The sequence below is a fragment of the Crinia signifera genome, chromosome 2, assembly GCF_055691185.1.
Source record: "Crinia signifera chromosome 2, ASM5569118v1, whole genome shotgun sequence".
Taxonomy (NCBI): domain Eukaryota; kingdom Metazoa; phylum Chordata; class Amphibia; order Anura; family Myobatrachidae; genus Crinia; species Crinia signifera.
In genome coordinates, this window is record NC_139218.1 from 2,968,535 (window position 1) to 2,991,051 (window position 22,517).

The following is a 22,517-nucleotide window of genomic DNA, read 5'->3' on the forward strand; positions in this document are numbered from 1 at the left end:
ACCCTCTCCCACATACCCTGACCTAACCCTCCCTGCACGCCGCCTAACCCTCTTCCACATAGCCTGACCTAACCCTCCCTGCACGCCGCCTAACCCTCTCCCACATAGCCTGACCTAACCCTTCCTGCACGCCGCCTAACCCTCTCCCACATAGTCTGACCTAACCATCCCTGCACGCCGCCTAACCCTCTCCCACATAGCCTGACCCAACCCTGCCTGCACGCCGCCTAACCCTCTCCCACATAGCCTGACCTAACCCTCCCTGCACGCCGCCTAACCCTCTCCCACATACCCTGACCTAACCCTCCCTGCACGCCGCCTAACCCTCTCCCACATAGCCTGACCTAACCCTCCCTGCACGCCGCCTAACCCTCTCCCACATAGCCTGACCTAACCCTCCCTGCACGCCGCCTAACCCTCTCCCACATACCCTGACCTAACCCTCCCTGCACGCCGCCTAACCCTCTTCCACATAGCCTGACCTAACCCTCCCTGCACGCCGCCTAACCCTCTCCCACATAGCCTGACCTAACCCTTCCTGCACGCCGCCTAACACTCTCCCACATAGCCTGACCTAACCCTCCCTGCACGCCGCCTAACCCTCTCCCACATAGTCTGACCTAACCCTCCCTGCACGCCGCCTAACCCTCTCCCACATAGCCTGACCTAACCCTCCCTGCACGCCGCCTAACCCTCTCCCACATAGCCTGACCTAACCCTCCCTGCACGCCGCCTAACCCTCTCCCACATAGCCTGACCTAACCCTCCCTGCACGCCGCCTGACCTAACCACCTCGCACCTAAACCCTCCACCTCGCAGCCTGAATGCCAGCATCCGGACCACTAGGATGCTGATTTCATCCCATGTGTATATGTATGAATATATATATGCATTGTGGACCAGCATTTATAGTCGTGGGGCGGCCCCTTAAAAATGTTGCTATGGGGCCCACAAAGTTACGCCCCTGGTGCTCAGGTGTGAGTCCTGATCAGAGGACATACAGAATGAGGTAAATACACTTCTTCACCAAACTGAGGGGCGCATTTATCATTAATGTGCGATGCCGGCCATCGCATTGCGGTTCCCTGTAATACCGCCTGGATGTATCATTTTGAGGGCGCAGGGACAGGGCTCCGAAAGGACCCTGACCCGGAAGCCGGGGTCTAAGCATGTGCGGTTATGCGCTGACCCCCGCCGACCCCTGTGACCGCACAGCCCCTCTCGGCAGTGCAATCCCGCAGCCATAGGCTACAATGGGCTATCGCCATATCAGAATGGCGATAGCCCAGGGGTGCGATGCCGGGCTGCCCAATGTTGATACATCGGGCAGCTTCGCATCCCCCATAGAAACCTATGGGGCCCCCTTTGATACATTTGGGGGATACTTAATATTTGCGGCTAACCCCCGAAAACTGGTGTTTTCCGGGATTTAGCCACAAATATGGTTTGATAAATGGGCACCTCAGCAACCTGTCCTTCTAACCTTCAGTTCATCGCCCCATATCTACCCCTCCGGTGTCACCCCTGTCTGTCTGCAGGGCCGGTGTAAGGTTTCTCAGCACCCTAGGCAAAACTTCAACCTACTGTCCCCCATACTGCCACCAATACCCAATCTCCAGCCCCTTATGGTATACTTGCCTAACATTCTAAAATGGCAGGGAGGCTCCCAAAAATTGGGTGGTCCTCCCAGCCCCCCCAGGAGGGTGGCCAGGTCCCCTGCTTCCCTTGGAGGTACCCCTTTGAAACCTACAACAGAGTGCAAGGAGGAGGGGGCAGTAAAGTAGGGAAGTATGCCTCAAGGGAAAGTATGGAGGTGAGGTCCTCATAGACATCCTTGATTTGTTGATAGGCAGACTCGTGGCACCCCCCAGATCCCAGTGCCCTAGGCAGCTGCCTAAAGCTGCCTAAAGGTAGAGCCGGCCCTGTCTGTCTGCCCCCCCCCCCCTTTAGAATGTAAGCTCTCACGAGCAGGGACCTCTTACCTCATGTGCTTATCCTTTCGTACTTCAGCATCAGTGGCGTAACTAAAAAATTTGCGCCCCCCCCCCCCCCCCCCCCGCTGGGAAAATATCATCTCCCCCTCCCACTTCAGTTCAGAAACAAGACCCCCACCCCACCCCAGTTAAGAGACAAGACCCCCCCACCCCCACCCCAGTTAAGAGACAAGACCCTACCGCCCCCGGGTAGCTGGCAGAGGTGTCCGTGCGGCGCGGGGGTACCTGCGGTCATATCAGCGTGTGGCCAGTGCTTTTAAAATCAGAAGTTCTTCCCGTGCCACCACCCAGCGAATAGCGCTAGTTGTTTCCAGGTCACTGCAGGGACCCCGCCAACTTAATACTCAGCGCCACAGGGACCTCTATGACCGCAGGTACCCCCGCGTCGCACGGACCCCCCTGCCAGCTCCCCGCTGCACCCACAAGGAGGGGGGAGCTGGGTGAGTAACAATAGCACCCGCAGACCCCCCGGCACCTCCCCGCCGTCGCAGGGGCTGCGGCGCTGTAGTTACACCACTGCAAAGCAGGCTGTTTGCTGCCACCTTGATACTTACGTTGCAGCAATCGGCATATGAATATGGATAAGGGTTGAGATTACCTGAAGGGTAAATAAGGGGCAGACTAGATGGGCCAAATGGTTCTTATGCGCCGTCACATTCTATGTTTCTATAATCATTTACCCTGTATTTGTCCTGTATTGTCTTCAGCTGTAAGTCACTGGTTTCCTGTTTGATTATGTGTACTATGTAACTGGGCGCTGCGGAACCCTTGTGGCGCCATATAAATAAAGGACAATAATAATGTAGTATGACGGGGTGTGTATTACATGTGACAGTCACCCGTCACTGACCAGAGACCTCCGTCACAATGATCTTCTGACAATATTGTTATGCTGGGGTACAGGGACTACCTGTCACTGGAATTTTAGTGGCACACACACTGCCGGACTGTCATCTGTTGCTGGGAATACATATAGTAATATTCCTGGTGCTAGTATTCTGCATTTACCAGAGACACAACAATACATATCACCCTGTGCTGGTGTAAGGTGTGTGATAATAATCTGCCCCCCCAGCGTGCGTGTCAGTACACTGCCCGGTAACCTATCCCTAAGGTGCCGTCTGTCTCACCTGTGCTCCTCAGTGCAGATGTGTCTGGCGGTGGGCAGTCGGCAGGTGTCGTCCACAGTTAGTGCCTAGGGTAGATGACACGGTCATTCCTCACCTCACCTGGGCGCAGGGCAGAGTCACCCGGTGGGTGGTACCCAGGCAGATGCTCCGGCTGGGTGATGACATGGAGATAGGAAGCTGGTGACAGTGAGGAGGGGGAGGGAGAGAGGCAGCGAAGAGATGAGCCTTCGTCCCCTGGGTCCAGCCGATCTCTGATGGAGAGAGAAAGGAGGAATAAGACACAGGACAGGGAGGGGGTTTGTCTGGAACACACTTAATGCCCTTTTAATGGAAATTTGCCATTGGACATTGAAAGCCGGCGCAAGGATCCTAACTGGTAGTGACATCTGTCAGCATTTCCGAGGTCACACACCGAGATGGATCCTATTCTGGAAGTGCCCCCAGTAGTGATAGAGCCCCCCCACCCCCTAGCTCCCTCCGCACAGCTGAGACCTGTCCCCCTCCCCTCATATAAAGCAGGTCTCTCTGTGACCCTGGGCTCCTACCACAGCTGCGGCCCACACATCTCCTGACATTCGCTGGCAGCCATGTTTGCAGAATACGCGCAAGTCTTACAGCTTGCATTAACCCTGTAATACCGGCAGCCCCATTACACGTCCGGACACTTAGATTGCACGCTCTTGTGTCTCTGTGGTGACTATCGCCGCTGTACAGATATTTATACATGTAATGAGGGTGGGACGCCGCACAGGACGCCATACTAGTAGCCGGTTATCTGTATTACTGGGATGCTGAGTCTCTCAGGCAGGTTTATGTAGCAACAGCACTGAGATATATCATAGAGAACAATCCAGATACCTCTATGGTCCATGTACCCTGACTCCTCCCCCCGCGCCGAAGCTACAGGCCGGAAAGGAACCCATCCAGAATTCCACACGTGTCACACATGGGACAGAGCCTGAAATCATACATATATATCGATATAATATCCTGTCTGTCACCTTATACACAGGCTAATAATACCCTAACGTATGGCCGCAGCCTTGTACACAGGCTAATAATATCCAAATGTATGGTCGCAGCCTTATACACAGGCTAATAATACCCTAACGTATGGCCGCAGCCTTATACACAGGCTAATAATACCCTAATGTATGGTCGCAGCCTTATACACAGGCTAATAATACCCTAATGTATGGCCGCAGCCTTATACACAGGCTAATATCCTAATGTATGTTCGCAGCCTTATACACAGGCTAATAATACCCTAATGTATGGTCGCGGCCTTATACACAGGCTAATAATACCCTAACGTATGGCCGCAGCCTTATACACAGGCTAATAATACCCTAACGTATGGCCGCAGCCTTATACACAGGCTAATATCCTAATGTATGGTCGCAGCCTTATACACAGGCTAATAATACCCTAATGTATGGTCGCGGCCTTATACACAGGCTAATAATACCCTAACGTATGGCCGCAGCCTTATACACAGGCTAATAATACCCTAATGTATGGTCGTAGCCTTATACACAGGCTAATACCGTAATGTATGGTCGCAGCCTTGTACACAGGCTAATAATACCCTAATGTATGGTCGCAGCCTTATACACAGGCTAATAATACCCTAATGTATGGCCGCAGCCTTATACACAGGCTAATAATACCCTAATGTATGGTCGCAGCCTTATACACAGGCTAATAATACCCTAATGTATGGTCGCAGCCTTATACACAGGCTAATAATACCCTAACGTATGGCCGCAGCCTTATACACAGGCTAATATCCTAATGTATGGTCGCAGCCTTATACACAGGCTAATAATACCCTAATGTATGGTCGCAGCCTTATACACAGGCTAATATCCTAAAGTATGGCCGCAGCCTTATATACAGGCTAATAATACCCTAATGTATGGTCGCAGCCTTATACACAGGCTAATAATACCCTAATGTATGGTTGCAGCCTTGTACACAGGCTAATAATACCCTAATGTATGGTCGCAGCCTTATACACAGGCTAATAATACCCTAATGTATGGTCGCAGCCTTATACACAGGCTAATAATACCCTAATGTATGGTCGCAGCCTTATACACAGGCTAATAATACCCTAATGTATGGTCGCAGCCTTATACACAGGCTAATAATACCCTAACGTATGGCCGCAGCCTTATACACAGGCTAATATCCTAATGTATGGTCGCAGCCTTATACACAGGCTAATAATACCCTAATGTATGGTCGCAGCCTTATACACAGGCTAATATCCTAATGTATGGTCGCAGCCTTATACACAGGCTAATAATACCCTAATGTATGGTCGCAGCCTTATACACAGGCTAATAATACCCTAATGTATGGTCGCAGCCTTATACACAGGCTAATAATACCCTAATGTATGGTCGCAGCCTTACACACAGGCTAATAATACCCTAATGTATGGTCGCAGCCTTATACACAGGCTAATAATACCCTAATGTATGGCCGCAGCCTTATACACAGGCTAATAATACCCTAATGTATGGTCGCAGCCTTATACACAGGCTAATAATACCCTAATGTATGGTCGCAGCCTTATACACAGGCTAATAATACCCTAATGTATGGTCACAGCCTTATACACAGGCTAATAATACCCTAATGTATGGTCAGAGCCTTATACACAGGCTAATAATACCCTAATGTATGGTCGCAGCCTTATACACAGGCTAATACCCTAATGTATGGCCACAGCCTTATACACAGGCTAATAATACCCTAATGTATGGTCGCAGCCTTATACACAGGCTAATAATACCCTAATGTATGGTCGCAGCCTTATACACAGGCTAATAATACCATAATGTATGGTCACAGCCTTATACACAGGCTAATAATACCATAATGTATGGTCACAGCCTTATACACAGGCTAATAATACCCTAATGTATGGTCACAGCCTTATACACAGGCTAATAATACCCTAATGTATGGTCAGAGCCTTATACACAGGCTAATAATACCCTAATGTATGGTCGCAGCCTTATACACCGGCTAATAATGTCCTAATGTATGGTCGCAGCCTTGTACACAGGCTAATAATACCCTAATATATGGTCGCAGCCTTATACACAGGTTAATAATACCCTAATGTATGGTCGCAGCCTTATACACAGGCTAATAATACACTAATGCAGTGGTCGCAGCCTTATACACAGGCTAATAATACCCTAATGTATGGTCGCAGCCTTATACACAGCTTAATAATACCCTAATGTATGGTCACAGCCTTATACACAGGCTAATAATACCCTAATGTATGGTCGCAGCCTTACACACAGGCTAATAATACCCTAATGTATGGTCGCAGCCTTATACACAGGCTAATAATACCCTAATGTATGGTCGCAGCCTTATACACAGGCTAATAATACCCTAATGTATGGCCGCAGCCTTATACACAGGCTAATAATACCCTAATGTATGGTCGCAGCCTTATACACAGGCTAATAATACCCTAATGTATGGTCGCAGCCTTATACACAGGCTAATAATGTCCTAATGTATGGTCGCAGCCTTATACACAGGCTAATAATACCCTAATGTATGGTCAGAGCCTTATACACAGGCTAATAATACCCTAATGTATGGTCACAGCCTTATACACAGGCTAATAATACCCTAATGTATGGTCGCAGCCTTATACACAGGCTAATAATACCATAATGTATGGTCACAGCCTTATACACAGGCTAATAATACCCTAATGTATGGTCACAGCCTTATACACAGGCTAATAATACCATAATGTATGGTCGCAGCCTTATACACAGGCTAATAATACCCTAATGTATGGTCGCAGCCTTATACACAGGCTAATAATACCCTAATGTATGGTCGCAGCCTAATACACAGGCTAATAATACCCTAATGTATGGTCGCAGCCTTATACACAGGCTAATAATACCCTAATGTATGGTCAGAGCCTTATACACAGGCTAATAATACCCTAATGTATAGTCAGAGCCTTATACACAGGCTAATAATACCCTAATGTATGGTCGCAGCCTTATGCACAGGCTAATAATACCCTAATGTATGGTCGCAGCCTAATACACAGGCTAATAATACCCTAATGTATGGTCGCAGCCTTATACACAGGCTAATAATACCCTAATGTATGGTCAGAGCCTTATACACAGGCTAATAATACCCTAATGTATAGTCAGAGCCTTATACACAGGCTAATAATACCCTAATGTATGGTCAGAGCCTTATACACAGGCTAATAATACCCTAATGTATGGTCGCAGCCTTATACACAGGCTAATAATACCCTAATGTATGGTCGCAGCCTTATACACAGGCTAATAATGTCCTAATGTATGGTCGCAGCCTTGTACACAGGCTAATAATACCCTAATATATGGTCGCAGCCTTATACACAGGTTAATAATACCCTAATGTATGGTCGCAGCCTTATACACAGGCTAATAATACACTAATGCAGTGGTCGCAGCCTTATACACAGGCTAATAATACCCTAATGTATGGCTGCAGCCTTGTACACAGGCTAATAATGTCCTAATGTATGGTCGCAGCCTTATACACAGGCTAATAATACCCTAATGTATGGTCGCAGCCTTATACACAGGCTGATAATACCCTAATGTATGGTCGCAGCCTTGTACACAGGCTAATAATACCCTAATGTATGGCCGCAGCCTTATACACAGGCTAATAATACCCTAATGTATGGTCGCAGCCTCATACACAGGCTAATAATACCCTAATGTATGGTCGCAGCCTTATACACAGGCTAATAATACCCTAATGCAGTGGTCGCAGCCTTATACACAGGCTAATAATACCCTAATGTATGGTCGCAGCCTTATACACAGGCTAATAATACCCTAATGTATGGTCGCAGCCTTATACACAGGTTAATAATACCCTAATGTATGGTCGCAGCCTTATACACAGGCTAATAATACCCTAATGCAGTGGTCGCAGCCTTATACACAGGCTAATAATACCCTAATGTATGGTCGCAGCCTTATACACAGGCTAATAATACCCTAATGTATGGTCGCAGCCTTATACACAGGCTAATAATACCCTAATGTATGGTCGCAGCCTTATACACAGGCTAATAATACCCTAATGTATGGTCGCAGCCTTATACACAGGCTAATAATACCCTAATGTATGGTCGCAGCCTTATACACAGGCTAATAATATCCTAATGTATGGTCGCAGCCTTATACACAGGCTAATAATACCGTAATGTATGGTCGCAGCCTTATACACAGGCTAATAATACCGTAATGTATGGTCGCAGCCTTGTACACAGGCTAATAATACCCTAATGTATGGTCGCAGCCTTGTACACAGGCTAATAATACCCTAATGTATGGTCGCAGCCTTATACACAGGCTAATAATACCCTAATGTATGGTCGCAGCCTTATACACAGGCTAATAATACCCTAATGTATGGTCGCAGCCTTGTTACACAGGCTAATAATACCCTAATGTATGGCCGCAGCCTTATACACAGGCTAATAATACCCTAATGTATGGTCGCAGCCTTGTACACAGGCTAATAATACCCTAATGTATGGCCGCAGCCTTATACACAGGCTAATAATACCCTAATGTATGGTCGCAGCCTCATACACAGGCTAATAATACCCTAATGTATGGTCGCAGCCTTATACACAGGCTAATAATACCCTAATGCAGTGGTCGCAGCCTTATACACAGGCTAATAATACCCTAATGTATGGTCGCAGCCTTATACACAGGCTAATAATACCCTAATGTATGGCTGCAGCCTTGTACACAGGCTAATAATGTCCTAATGTATGGTCGCAGCCTTATACACAGGCTAATAATACCCTAATGTATGGCCGCAGCCTTATACACAGGCTAATAATACCCTAATGTATGGTCGCAGCCTTGTACACAGGCTAATAATACCCTAATGTATGGCCGCAGCCTTATACACAGGCTAATAATACCCTAATGTATGGTCGCAGCCTCATACACAGGCTAATAATACCCTAATGTATGGTCGCAGCCTTATACACAGGCTAATAATACCCTAATGCAGTGGTCGCAGCCTTATACACAGGCTAATAATACCCTAATGTATGGTCGCAGCCTTATACACAGGCTAATAATACCCTAATGTATGGTCGCAGCCTTATACACAGGTTAATAATACCCTAATGTATGGTCGCAGCCTTATACACAGGCTAATAATACCCTAATGCAGTGGTCGCAGCCTTATACACAGGCTAATAATACCCTAATGTATGGTCGCAGCCTTATACACAGGCTAATAATACCCTAATGTATGGTCGCAGCCTTATACACAGGCTAATAATACCCTAATGTATGGTCGCAGCCTTATACACAGGCTAATAATACCCTAATGTATGGTCGCAGCCTTATACACAGGCTAATAATACCCTAATGTATGGTCGCAGCCTTATACACAGGCTAATAATATCCTAATGTATGGTCGCAGCCTTATACACAGGCTAATAATACCGTAATGTATGGTCGCAGCCTTATACACAGGCTAATAATACCGTAATGTATGGTCGCAGCCTTGTACACAGGCTAATAATACCCTAATGTATGGTCGCAGCCTTGTACACAGGCTAATAATACCCTAATGTATGGTCGCAGCCTTATACACAGGCTAATAATACCCTAATGTATGGTCGCAGCCTTATACACAGGCTAATAATACCCTAATGTATGGTCGCAGCCTTGTTACACAGGCTAATAATACCCTAATGTATGGCCGCAGCCTTATACACAGGCTAATAATACCCTAATGTATGGTCGCAGCCTTATACACAGGCTAATAATACCCTAATGTATGGCCGTAGCCTTATACACAGGCTAATAATACCCTAATGTATGGTCGCAGCCTTATACACAGGCTAATAATACCCTAATGTATGTTCGCAGCCTTATACACAGGCTAATAATATCCTAATGTATGGTCGCAGCCTTATACACAGGCTAATAATACCCTAATGTATGGTCGCAGCCTTGTTACACAGGCTAATAATACCCTAATGTATGGCCGCAGCCTTATACACAGGCTAATAATACCCTAATGTATGGCCGCAGCCTTGTACACAGGCTAATAATACCCTAATGTATGGCCGCAGCCTTATACACAGGCTAATAATACCCTAATGTATGGTCGCAGCCTCATACACAGGCTAATAATACCCTAATGTATGGTCGCAGCCTTATACACAGGCTAATAATACCCTAATGCAGTGGTCGCAGCCTTATACACAGGCTAATAATACCCTAATGTATGGTCGCAGCCTTATACACAGGCTAATAATACCCTAATGTATGGTCGCAGCCTTGTTACATAGTTTAATAATACCCTAATGTATGGCCGCAGCCTTATACACAGGCTAATAATACCCTAATGTATGGTCGCAGCCTTATACACAGGCTAATAATACCCTAATGTATGGCCGTAGCCTTATACACAGGCTAATAATACCCTAATGTATGGTCGCAGCCTTATACACAGGCTAATAATACCCTAATGTATGTTCGCAGCCTTATACACAGGCTAATAATATCCTAATGTATGGTCGCAGCCTTATACACAGGCTAATAATACCCTAATGTATGGTCGCAGCCTTGTTACACAGGCTAATAATACCCTAATGTATGGCCGCAGCCTTATACACAGGCTAATAATACCCTAATGTATGGTCGCAGCCTTGTACACAGGCTAATAATACCCTAATGTATGGCCGCAGCCTTATACACAGGCTAATAATACCCTAATGTATGGTCGCAGCCTCATACACAGGCTAATAATACCCTAATGTATGGTCGCAGCCTTATACACAGGCTAATAATACCCTAATGCAGTGGTCGCAGCCTTATACACAGGCTAATAATACCCTAATGTATGGTCGCAGCCTTATACACAGGCTAATAATACCCTAATGTGTGGCTGCAGCCTTGTACACAGGCTAATAATGTCCTAATGTATGGTCGCAGCCTTATACACAGGCTAATAATACCCTAATGTATGGCCGGAGCCTTATACACAGGCTAATAATACCCTAATGTATGGTCGCAGCCTTGTACACAGGCTAATAATACCCTAATGTATGGCCGCAGCCTTATACACAGGCTAATAATACCCTAATGTATGGTCGCAGCCTCATACACAGGCTAATAATACCCTAATGTATGGTCGCAGCCTTATACACAGGCTAATAATACCCTAATGCAGTGGTCGCAGCCTTATACACAGGCTAATAATACCCTAATGTATGGTCGCAGCCTTATACACAGGCTAATAATACCCTAATGTATGGTCGCAGCCTTATACACAGGTTAATAATACCCTAATGTATGGTCGCAGCCTTATACACAGGCTAATAATACCCTAATGCAGTGGTCGCAGCCTTATACACAGGCTAATAATACCCTAATGTATGGTCGCAGCCTTATACACAGGCTAATAATACCCTAATGTATGGTCGCAGCCTTATACACAGGCTAATAATACCCTAATGTATGGTCGCAGCCTTATACACAGGCTAATAATACCCTAATGTATGGTCGCAGCCTTATACACAGGCTAATAATACCCTAATGTATGGTCGCAGCCTTATACACAGGCTAATAATATCCTAATGTATGGTCGCAGCCTTATACACAGGCTAATAATACCGTAATGTATGGTCGCAGCCTTATACACAGGCTAATAATACCGTAATGTATGGTCGCAGCCTTGTACACAGGCTAATAATACCCTAATGTATGGTCGCAGCCTTGTACACAGGCTAATAATACCCTATTGTATGGTCGCAGCCTTATACACAGGCTAATAATACCCTAATGTATGGTCGCAGCCTTATACACAGGCTAATAATACCCTAATGTATGGTCGCAGCCTTGTTACACAGGCTAATAATACCCTAATGTATGGCCGCAGCCTTATACACAGGCTAATAATACCCTAATGTATGGTCGCAGCCTTATACACAGGCTAATAATACCCTAATGTATGGCCGTAGCCTTATACACAGGCTAATAATACCCTAATGTATGCTCGCAGCCTAATACACAGGCTAATAATACCCTAATGTATGGTCGCAGCCTTATACACAGGCTAATAATACCCTAATGTATGTTCGCAGCCTTATACACAGGCTAATAATATCCTAATGTATGGTCGCAGCCTTATACACAGGCTAATAATACCCTAATGTATGTTCGCAGCCTAATACACAGGCTAATAATACCCTAATGTATGGTCGCAGCCTTATACACAGGCTAATAATATCCTAATGTATGGTCGCAGCCTTATACACAGGCTAATAATACCCTAATGTATGGTCGCAGCCTTATACACAGGCTAATAATACCCTAATGTATGGTCAGAGCCTTTTACACAGGCTAATAATACCCTAATGTATGGTCAGAGCCTTATACACAGGCTAATAATACCCTAATGTATGGTCGCAGCCTAATACACAGGCTAATAATACCCTAATGTATGGTCGCAGCCTTATACACAGGCTAATAATACCCTAATGTATGGTCAGAGCCTTATACACAGGCTAATAATACCCTAATGTATGGTCAGAGCCTTATACACAGGCTAATAATACCCTAATGTATGGTCGCAGCCTTATACACAGGCTAATAATGTCCTATTGTATGGTCGCAGCCTTGTACACAGGCTAATAATACCCTAATATATGGTCGCAGCCTTATACACAGGTTAATAATACCCTAATGTATGGTCGCAGCCTTATACACAGGCTAATAATACACTAATGCAGTGGTCGCAGCCTTATACACAGGCTAATAATACCCTAATGTATGGCTGCAGCCTTGTACACAGGCTAATAATGTCCTAATGTATGGTCAGAGCCTTATACACAGGCTAATAATACCCTAATGTATGGTCGCAGCCTTATACACAGGCTAATAATACCCTAATGTATGGTCGCAGCCTTATACACAGGCTAATAATACCCTAATGTATGGTCGCAGACTTATACACAGGCTAATAATACCCTAATGTATGGTCGCAGCCTTATACACAGGCTAATAATACCCTAACGTATGGTCACAGCCTTATACACAGGCTAATAATACCCTAATGTATGGTCGCAGCCTTGTACACAGGCTAATAATACCCTAATATATGGTCGCAGCCTTATACACAGGCTAATAATACCCTAATGTATGGTCGCAGCCTTGTACACAGGCTAATAATACCCTAATGTATGGCCGCAGCCTTATACACAGGCTAATAATACCCTAATGTATGGTCGCAGCCTCATACACAGGCTAATAATACCCTAATGTATGGCCGCAGCCTTATACACAGGCTAATAATACCCTAATGTATGGTCGCAGCCTCATACACAGGCTAATAATACCCTAATGTATGGTCGCAGCCTCATACACAGGCTAATAATACCCTAATGCAGTGGTCGCAGCCTTATACACAGGCTAATAATACCCTAATGTATGGTCGCAGCCTTATACACAGGCTAATAATACCCTAATGTATGGTCGCAGCCTTATACACAGGTTATTAATACCCTAATGTATGGTCGCAGCCTTATACACAGGCTAATAATACCCTAATGCAGTGGTCGCAGCCTTATACACAGGCTAATAATACCCTAATGTATGGTCGCAGCCTTATACACAGGCTAATAATACCCTAATGTATGGTCGCAGCCTTATACACAGGCTAATAATACCCTAATGTATGGTCGCAGCCTTATACACAGGCTAATAATACCCTAATGTATGGTCGCAGCCTTATACACAGGCTAATAATACCCTAATGTATGGTCGCAGCCTTATACACAGGCTAATAATATCCTAATGTATGGTCGCAGCCTTATACACAGGCTAATAATACCCTAATGTATGGTCGCAGCCTTATACACAGGCTAATAATACCGTAATGTATGGTCGCAGCCTTGTACACAGGCTAATAATACCCTAATGTATGGTCGCAGCCTTGTACACAGGCTAATAATACCCTAATGTATGGTCGCAGCCTTATACACAGGCTAATAATACCCTAATGTATGCTCGCAGCCTAATACACAGGCTAATAATACCCTAATGTATGGTCGCAGCCTTATACACAGGCTAATAATACCCTAATGTATGGTCGCAGCCTTATACACAGGCTAATAATACCCTAATGTATGTTCGCAGCCTTATACACAGGCTAATAATATCCTAATGTATGGTCGCAGCCTTATACACAGGCTAATAATACCCTAATGTATGGTCGCAGCCTTATACACAGGCTAATAATACCCTAATGTATGTTCGCAGCCTAATACACAGGCTAATAATACCCTAATGTATGGTCGCAGCCTTATACACAGGCTAACAATACCCTAATGTATGGTCGCAGCCTTATACACAGGCTAATAATACCCTAATGTATGGTCGCAGCCTTATACACAGGCTAATAATACCCTAATGTATGTTCGCAGCCTAATACACAGGCTAACAATACCCTAATGTATGGTCGCAGCCTTATACACAGGCTAACAATACCCTAATGTATGGTCGCAGCCTTATACACAGGCTAATAATACCCTAATGTATGGTCGCAGCCTTATACACAGGCTAATAATACCCTAATGTATGGTCGCAGCCTTATACACAGGCTAATAATACCCTAATGTATGGTCGCAGCCTTATACACAGGCTAATAATACCCTAATGTATAGTCGCAGCCTTATACACAGTCTAATAATACCCTAATGTATGGTCGCTGCCTTATACACAGGCTAATAATACCCTAATGTATGGTCGCAGCCTTATACACAGGCTAATAATACCCTAATGTATGTTCGCAGCCTTATACACAGGCTAATAATACCCTAATGTATGGTCGCGGCCTTATACACAGGCTAATAATACCCTAATGTATGGTCGCAGCCTTGTTACACAGGCTAATAATATCCTAATGTATGGTCGCAGCCTCATACACAGGCTAATAATACCCTAATGTATGGTCGCAGCCTTATACACAGGCTAATAATACCCTAATGTATGGCCGCAGCCTTGTACACAGGCTAATAATACCCTAATGTATGGTCGCAGCCTTATACACAGGCTAATAATACCCTAATGTATGGTCGCAGCCTTATACACAGGCTAATAATACCCTAATGTATGGCCGCAGCCTTGTACACAGGCTAATAATACCCTAATGTATGGTCGCAGCCTTATACACAGGCTAATAATACCCTAATGTATGGCCGCAGCCTTGTACACAGGCTAATAATACCCTAATGTATGGTCGCAGCCTTATACACAGGCTAATAATACCCTAATGTATGGTCGCAGCCTTGTTACACAGGCTAATAATATCCTAATGTATGGTCGCAGCCTTATACACAGGCTAATAATACCCTAATGTATGGTCGCAGCCTTATACACAGGCTAATAATACCCTAATGTATGGTCGCAGCCTTGTTACACAGGCTAATAATACCCTAATGTATGGTCGCAGCCTTATACACAGGCTAATAATACCCTAATGTATGGTCGCAGCCTTATACACAGGCTAATAATACCCTAATGTATGGCCGCAGCCTTGTACACAGGCTAATTATACCCTAATGTATGGTCGCAGCCTTGTACACAGGCTAATAATACCCTAACGTATGGTCGCAGCCTTATGCACAGGCTAATAATACCCTAATGTATGGTCGCAGCCTTATACACAGGCTAATAATACCCTAATGTATGGTCGCAGCCTTATACACAGGCTAATTATACCCTAATGTATGGTCGCAGCCTTATGCACAGGCTAATAATACCCTAATGTATGGTCGCAGCCTTATACACAGGCTAATATCCTAATGTATGGTCGCAGCCTTATACACAGGCTAATAATACCCTAATGTATGGTCACAGCCTTATACACAGGCTAATAATACCCTAATGTATGGTCGCAGCCTTATACACAGGCTAATAATACCATAATGTATGGTCGCAGCCTTATACACAGGCTAATAATACCCTAATGTATGGTCGCAGCCTTATACACAGGCTAATAATACCCTAATGTATGGTCGCAGCCTTATACACAGGCTAATAATACCCTAATGTATGGTCGCAGCCTTATACACAGGCTAATAATACCATAATGTATGGTCGCAGCCTTATACACAGGCTAATAATACCCTAATGTATGGTCGCAGCCTTATACACAGGCTAATAATACCCTAATGTATGGTCAGAGCCTTATACACAGGCTAATAATACCCTAATGTATGGTCGCAGCCTTATACACAGGCTAATAATACCCTAATGTATGGCCGCAGCCTTATACACAGGCTAATAATACCCTAATGTATGGCCGCAGCCTTATACACAGGCTAATAATACCGTAATGTATGGCCGCAGCCTTATACACAGGCTAATAATACCCTAATGTATGGTCGTAGCCTTATACACAGGCTAATAATGTCCTAATGTATGGTCGCAGCCTTATACACAGGCTAATAATACCCTAATGTATGGTCGCAGCCTTATACACAGGCTAATAATACCCTAATGTATGGCCGCAGCCTTATACACAGGCTAATAATACCCTAATGTATGGTCACAGCCTTATACACAGGCTAATAATACCCTAATGTATGGTCGCAGCCTTATACACAGGCTAATAATACCCTAATGTATGCTCGCAGCCTTATACACAGGCTAATAATACCATAATGTATGGTCGCAGCCTTATACACAGGCTAATAATACCATAATGTATGGTCGCAGCCTTATACACAGGCTAATAATACCCTAATGTATGGCCACAGCCTTATACACAGGTTAATAATACCCTAATGTATGGTCGCAGCCTTATACACAGGCTAATAATGTCCTAATGTATGGTCGCAGCCTTATACACAGGCTAATAATATCCTAATGTATGGTCGCAGCCTTATACACAGGCTAATAATACCCTAATGTATGGTCGCAGCCTTATACACAGGATAATAATACCCTAATGTATGGTCACAGCCTTATACACAGGCTAATACCCTAATGTATGGTCGCAGCCTTGTACACAGGCTAATAATACCCTAATGTATGGCCACAGCCTTATACACAGGTTAATAATATCCTAATGTATGGTCGCAGAGTTCTACACAGGCAGGGGCGGATCCAGGATAAAATGACAGGGGGGGCACAATGATAAGAGGGTTTAGGTGGGGGAGGGGCGGTGTTAGTGGTGCCAGTGTACATGCTAAAAGAGCGGCAGAGAGAGGGTGGGAATGGGATTAAAAATAGGTGCTGGCTTTTAAAGTACGCAGGCCCACCATGACGACAAAAGCAAAGGATGTAGTTGTATGTGCGGCGAAGGCGCGCTCCGGAAAAGGGGTGTGGCCACTCAACAGAGGTGTGTCCTTGAGTGTAGTGTACAACACCATATACAACTTCTACACATTATGCAACAAAATACTAGACCCCTTTATACTTCCCCCTTACACATGATGCCAAATGGAATGAAACTAAATTCACATAATGTCACAAAGATTAAACCAAAATTCGCAATACGTTTCATAAACAGGGACATTGTCCACCAAAGGCTCGCATTAAACATTTACACCATAATGTCCATTACACGTTAAGTTACACGCCATTATGTCCATTATGTGTTATGCCAAACACCATAATGCCTATTAAAAATTATGCTACATAAGTGCTGCTTATCTACATGCTCATTGCCAAGGGTTCCATGCTCATTGCCAGAGGTTCCATGCTCGTTGCCATGTGGGATTACATGTTCATTGCCAAGGGGGAATACATGCTCGCGGTAAATGGGGGACAGCCGCCGCCAGGCAGAAGTGATAGCCACTTACAGTGGCAGAGCCTAGCTGTATTCAGAGCACTGCAGGTCCCGGCTATTTGAAATAATACCCCTTTCATACCAGAAAATGCAACTAATTTGGTCCCAGGATCATGCAGGGACATTCTCGGACTGGCCCCTTTTACACCAGCCTAGTCCCTGCATTTTCTGGTGTGAGGGGGAGAGAAACCCCCCCCCCCCTCCCCCCTTAACCAGTTATCTCATTTAACCGGCTATATCTTTGGAACCAACTGACCCATTTACATGAGACAAGTATCATATTGAAGAACTTTTGAGTGGGCTTTGAATGATTTTGGTCCAGTGAAACTGGGCTGTTTGGTTCCAGAGTAATCTGCCCTCAAAGAACATGAACAGCCATGAAATTACATTTAAAAAATAAAAAAATCGGTTTACACGTAATATCTCTGGAACCGATTGACCGATATGGACCAGCCTGGTATATTGAAGGCCCAGCGATTTGGAATTGAATGAGATCAACCACAAGCTTCTGTGATGCCAGGGGGGGAACTGGCAGCAGTCGGAACCGGGTGGGGGTCGGAATTGACGGGTCCCATATTATCCTATGGGGAAAAAATGTTACAGCTTTGCCAGGCGATATCTCAGGTTCCCGAGGGGCTAGAGACACGGGGCTGGGCTCGTTGGAAAGCCCTGGTCCTCAGCTGCAAAACGAAATGACAGGGGGGGCACGTGCCCCCCCCCCTGAATCCACCACTGGTCACAGGCTAATGATACCCTAATGTATGGTCACAGCCTTATACACAGACTAATAATACGCTAATGTAGCTGCTTGCATATTGCTATATTTGATATCTAGGTAACTCATATCATCTGTTACACCAGTATTGAAGTAGCTGCTTGCATACTGCTATATTCTATATCTAGGTAACTCATATCATCTGTTACACCAGTATTAAAGTAGCTGCTTGCATACTGCTATATTTGATATCTAGGTAACTCATATCATCTGTTACACCAGTATTGAAGTAGCTGCTTGCATACTGCTATATTCGATATCTAGGTAACTCATATCATCTGTTACACCAGTATTGAAGTAGCTGCTTGCACACTGCTATATTCTATATCTAGGTAACTCATATCATCTGTTACACCAGTATTGAAGTAGCTGCTTGCACTCTGCTATATTCTATATTTAGGTAACTCATATCATCTGTTACACCAGTATTGAAGTAGCTGCTTGCATACTGCTATATTCTATATCTAGGTAACTCATATCATCTGTTACACCAGTATTGAAGTAGCTGCTTGCATACTGCTATATTCTATATTTAGGTAACTCGTATCATCTGTTACACCAGTATTGAAGTAGCTGCTTGCACACTGCTATATTCTATATCTAGGTAACTCGTATCATCTGTTACACCAGTATTGAAGTAGCTGCTTGCACACTGCTATAGTCTATATCTAGGTAACTCATATCATCTGTTACACCAGTATTGAAGTAGCTGCTTGCACACTGCTATATTCTATATCTAGGTAACTCATATCATCTGTTACACCAGTATTGAAGTAGCTGCTTGCACACTGCTATAGTCTATATCTAGGTAACTCATATCATCTGTTACACCAGTATTGAAGTAGCTGCTTGCATACTGCTATATTCTATATCTAGGTAACTCATATCATCTGTTACACCAGTATTGAAGTAGCTGCTTGCACACTGCTATATTCTATATCTAGGTAACTCATATCATCTGTTACACCAGTATTGAAGTAGCTGCTTGCACACTGCTATATTCTATATCTAGGTAACTCGTATCATCTGTTACACCAGTATTGAAGTAGCTGCTTGCACACTGCTATATTCTATATCTAGGTAACTCGTATCATCTGTTACACCAGTATTGAAGTAGCTGCTTGCACACTGCTATATTCTATATCTAGGTAACTCATATCATCTGTTACACCAGTATTGAAGTAGCTGCTTGCACACTGCTATATTCTATATCTAGGTAACTCGTATCATCTGTTACACCAGTATTGAAGTAGCTGCTTGCATACTGCTATATTCTATATCTAGGTAACTCGTATCATCTGTTACACCAGTATTGAAGTAGCTGCTTGCACACTGCTATATTCTATATCTAGGTAACTCGTATCATCTGTTACACCAGTATTGAAGTAGCTGCTTGCATACTGCTATATTCTATATTTAGGTAACTCATATCATCTGTTACACCAGTATTGAAGTAGCTGCTTGCACACTGCTATATTCTATATCTAGGTAACTCGTATCATCTGTTACACCAGTATTGAAGTAGCTGCTTGCATACTGCTATATTCTATATCTAGGTAACTCATATCATCTGTTACACCAGTATTGAAGTAGCTGCTTGCATACTGCTATATTCTATATCTAGGTAACTCGTATCATCTGTTACACCAGTATTGAAGTAGCTGCTTGCACACTGCTATATTCTATATCTAGGTAACTCATATCATCTGTTACACCAGTATTGAAGTAGCTGCTTGCACACTGCTATATTCTATATCTAGGTAACTCATATCATCTGTTACACCAGTATTGAAGTAGCTGCTTGCATACTGCTATAGTCTATATCTAGGTAACTCATATCATCTGTTACACCAGTATTGAAGTAGCTGCTTGCATACTGCTATATTCTATATCTAGGTAACTCATATCATCTGTTACACCAGTATTGAAGTAGCTGCTTGCATACTGCTATATTCTATATCTAGGTAACTCATATCATCTGTTACACCAGTATTGAAGTAGCTGCTTGCATACTGCTATATTCTATATCTAGGTAACTCATATCATCTGTTACACCAGTATTGAAGTAGCTGCTTGCATACTGCTATATTCTATATCTAGGTAACTCATATCATCTGTTACACCAGTGTTGAAGTAGCTGCTTGCATACTGCTATATTCTATATCTAGGTAACTCATATCATCTGTTACACCAGTATTGAAGTAGCTGCTTGTACACTGCTATATTCTATATCTAGATAACTCATATCATCTGTTACACCAGTATTGAAGTAGCTGCTTGCATACTGCTATAGTCTATATCTAGGTAACTCATATCATCTGTTACACCAGTATTGAAGTAGCTGCTTGCATACTGCTATATTCTATATCTAGGTAACTCGTATCATCTGTTACACCAGTATTGAAGTAGCTGCTTGCATACTGCTATATTCTATATTTAGGTAACTCGTATCATCTGTTACACCAGTATTGAAGTAGCTGCTTGCATACTGCTATATTCTATATCTAGGTAACTTATATCATCTGTTACACCAGTATTGAAGTAGCTGCTTGCATACTGCTATATTCTATATCTAGGTAACTCATATCATCTGTTACACCAGTATTGAAGTAGCTGCATGCACACTGCTATATTCTATATTTAGGTAACTCATATCATCTGTTACACCAGTATTGAAGTAGCTGCTTGCACACTGCTATATTCTATATCTAGGTAACTCATATCATCTGTTACACCAGTATTGAAGTAGCTGCTTGCACACTGCTATATTCTATATCTAGGTAACTCATATCATCTGTTACACCAGTATTGAAGTAGCTGCTTGCATACTGCTATATTCTATATTTAGGTAACTCATATCATCTGTTACACCAGTATTGAAGTAGCTGCTTGCATACTGCTATATTCTATATTTAGGTAACTCATATCATCTGTTACACCAGTATTGAAGTAGCTGCTTGCATACTGCTATATTCTATATCTAGGTAACTCGTATCATCTGTTACACCAGTATTGAAGTAGCTGCTTGCATACTGCTATATTCTATATCTAGGTAACTCATATAATCTGTTACACCAGTATTGAAGTAGCTGCTTGCACACTGCTATATTCTATATTTAGGTAACTCGTATCATCTGTTACACCAGTATTGAAGTAGCTGCTTGCATACTGCTATATTCTATATCTAGGTAACTCGTATCATCTGTTACACCAGTATTGAAGTAGCTGCTTGCATACTGCTATATTCTATATTTAGGTAACTCGTATCATCTGTTACACCAGTATTGAAGTAGCTGCTTGCACACTGCTATATTCTATATTTAGGTAACTCGTATCATCTGTTACACCAGTATTGAAGTAGCTGCTTGCATACTGCTATATTCAGGTAACTCATATCATCTGTTACACCAGTATTGAAGTAGCTGCTTGCATACTGCTATATTCTATGTCTAGGTAACTCATATCATCTGTTACACCAGTATTGAAGTAGCTGCTTGCACACTGCTATATTCCATATCTAGGTAACTCATATCATCTGTTACACCAGTATTGAAGTAGCTGCTTGCATACTGCTATATTCTATATCTAGGTAACTCATATCATCTGTTACACCAGTATTGAAGTAGCTGCTTGCATTCTGCTATATTCCATATCTAGGTAACTCGTATCATCTGTTACACCAGTATTGAAGTAGCTGCTTGCACACTGCTATAT

General features: G+C 43.7%; 1 protein-coding gene across 2 annotated transcripts in view; it reads right to left on the reverse strand.

Annotated features, from left to right (window-relative positions):
- The window catches only part of NHLH2 (nescient helix-loop-helix 2), a 64,396-nt gene that overhangs the window by 38,651 nt on the left and 3,228 nt on the right, over positions 1–22,517 (reverse strand). Inside the window, exon 2 of one of the 2 annotated variants that reach the window (XM_083171449.1) lies at positions 3,125–3,375. The exons of the other annotated variant lie outside the window; for it this stretch is intronic. The gene's annotated coding sequence lies outside the window, so the exon portion shown is untranslated. The remainder of the gene's footprint in view (positions 1–3,124; positions 3,376–22,517) is intronic. 2 annotated transcript variants of the gene reach the window in all.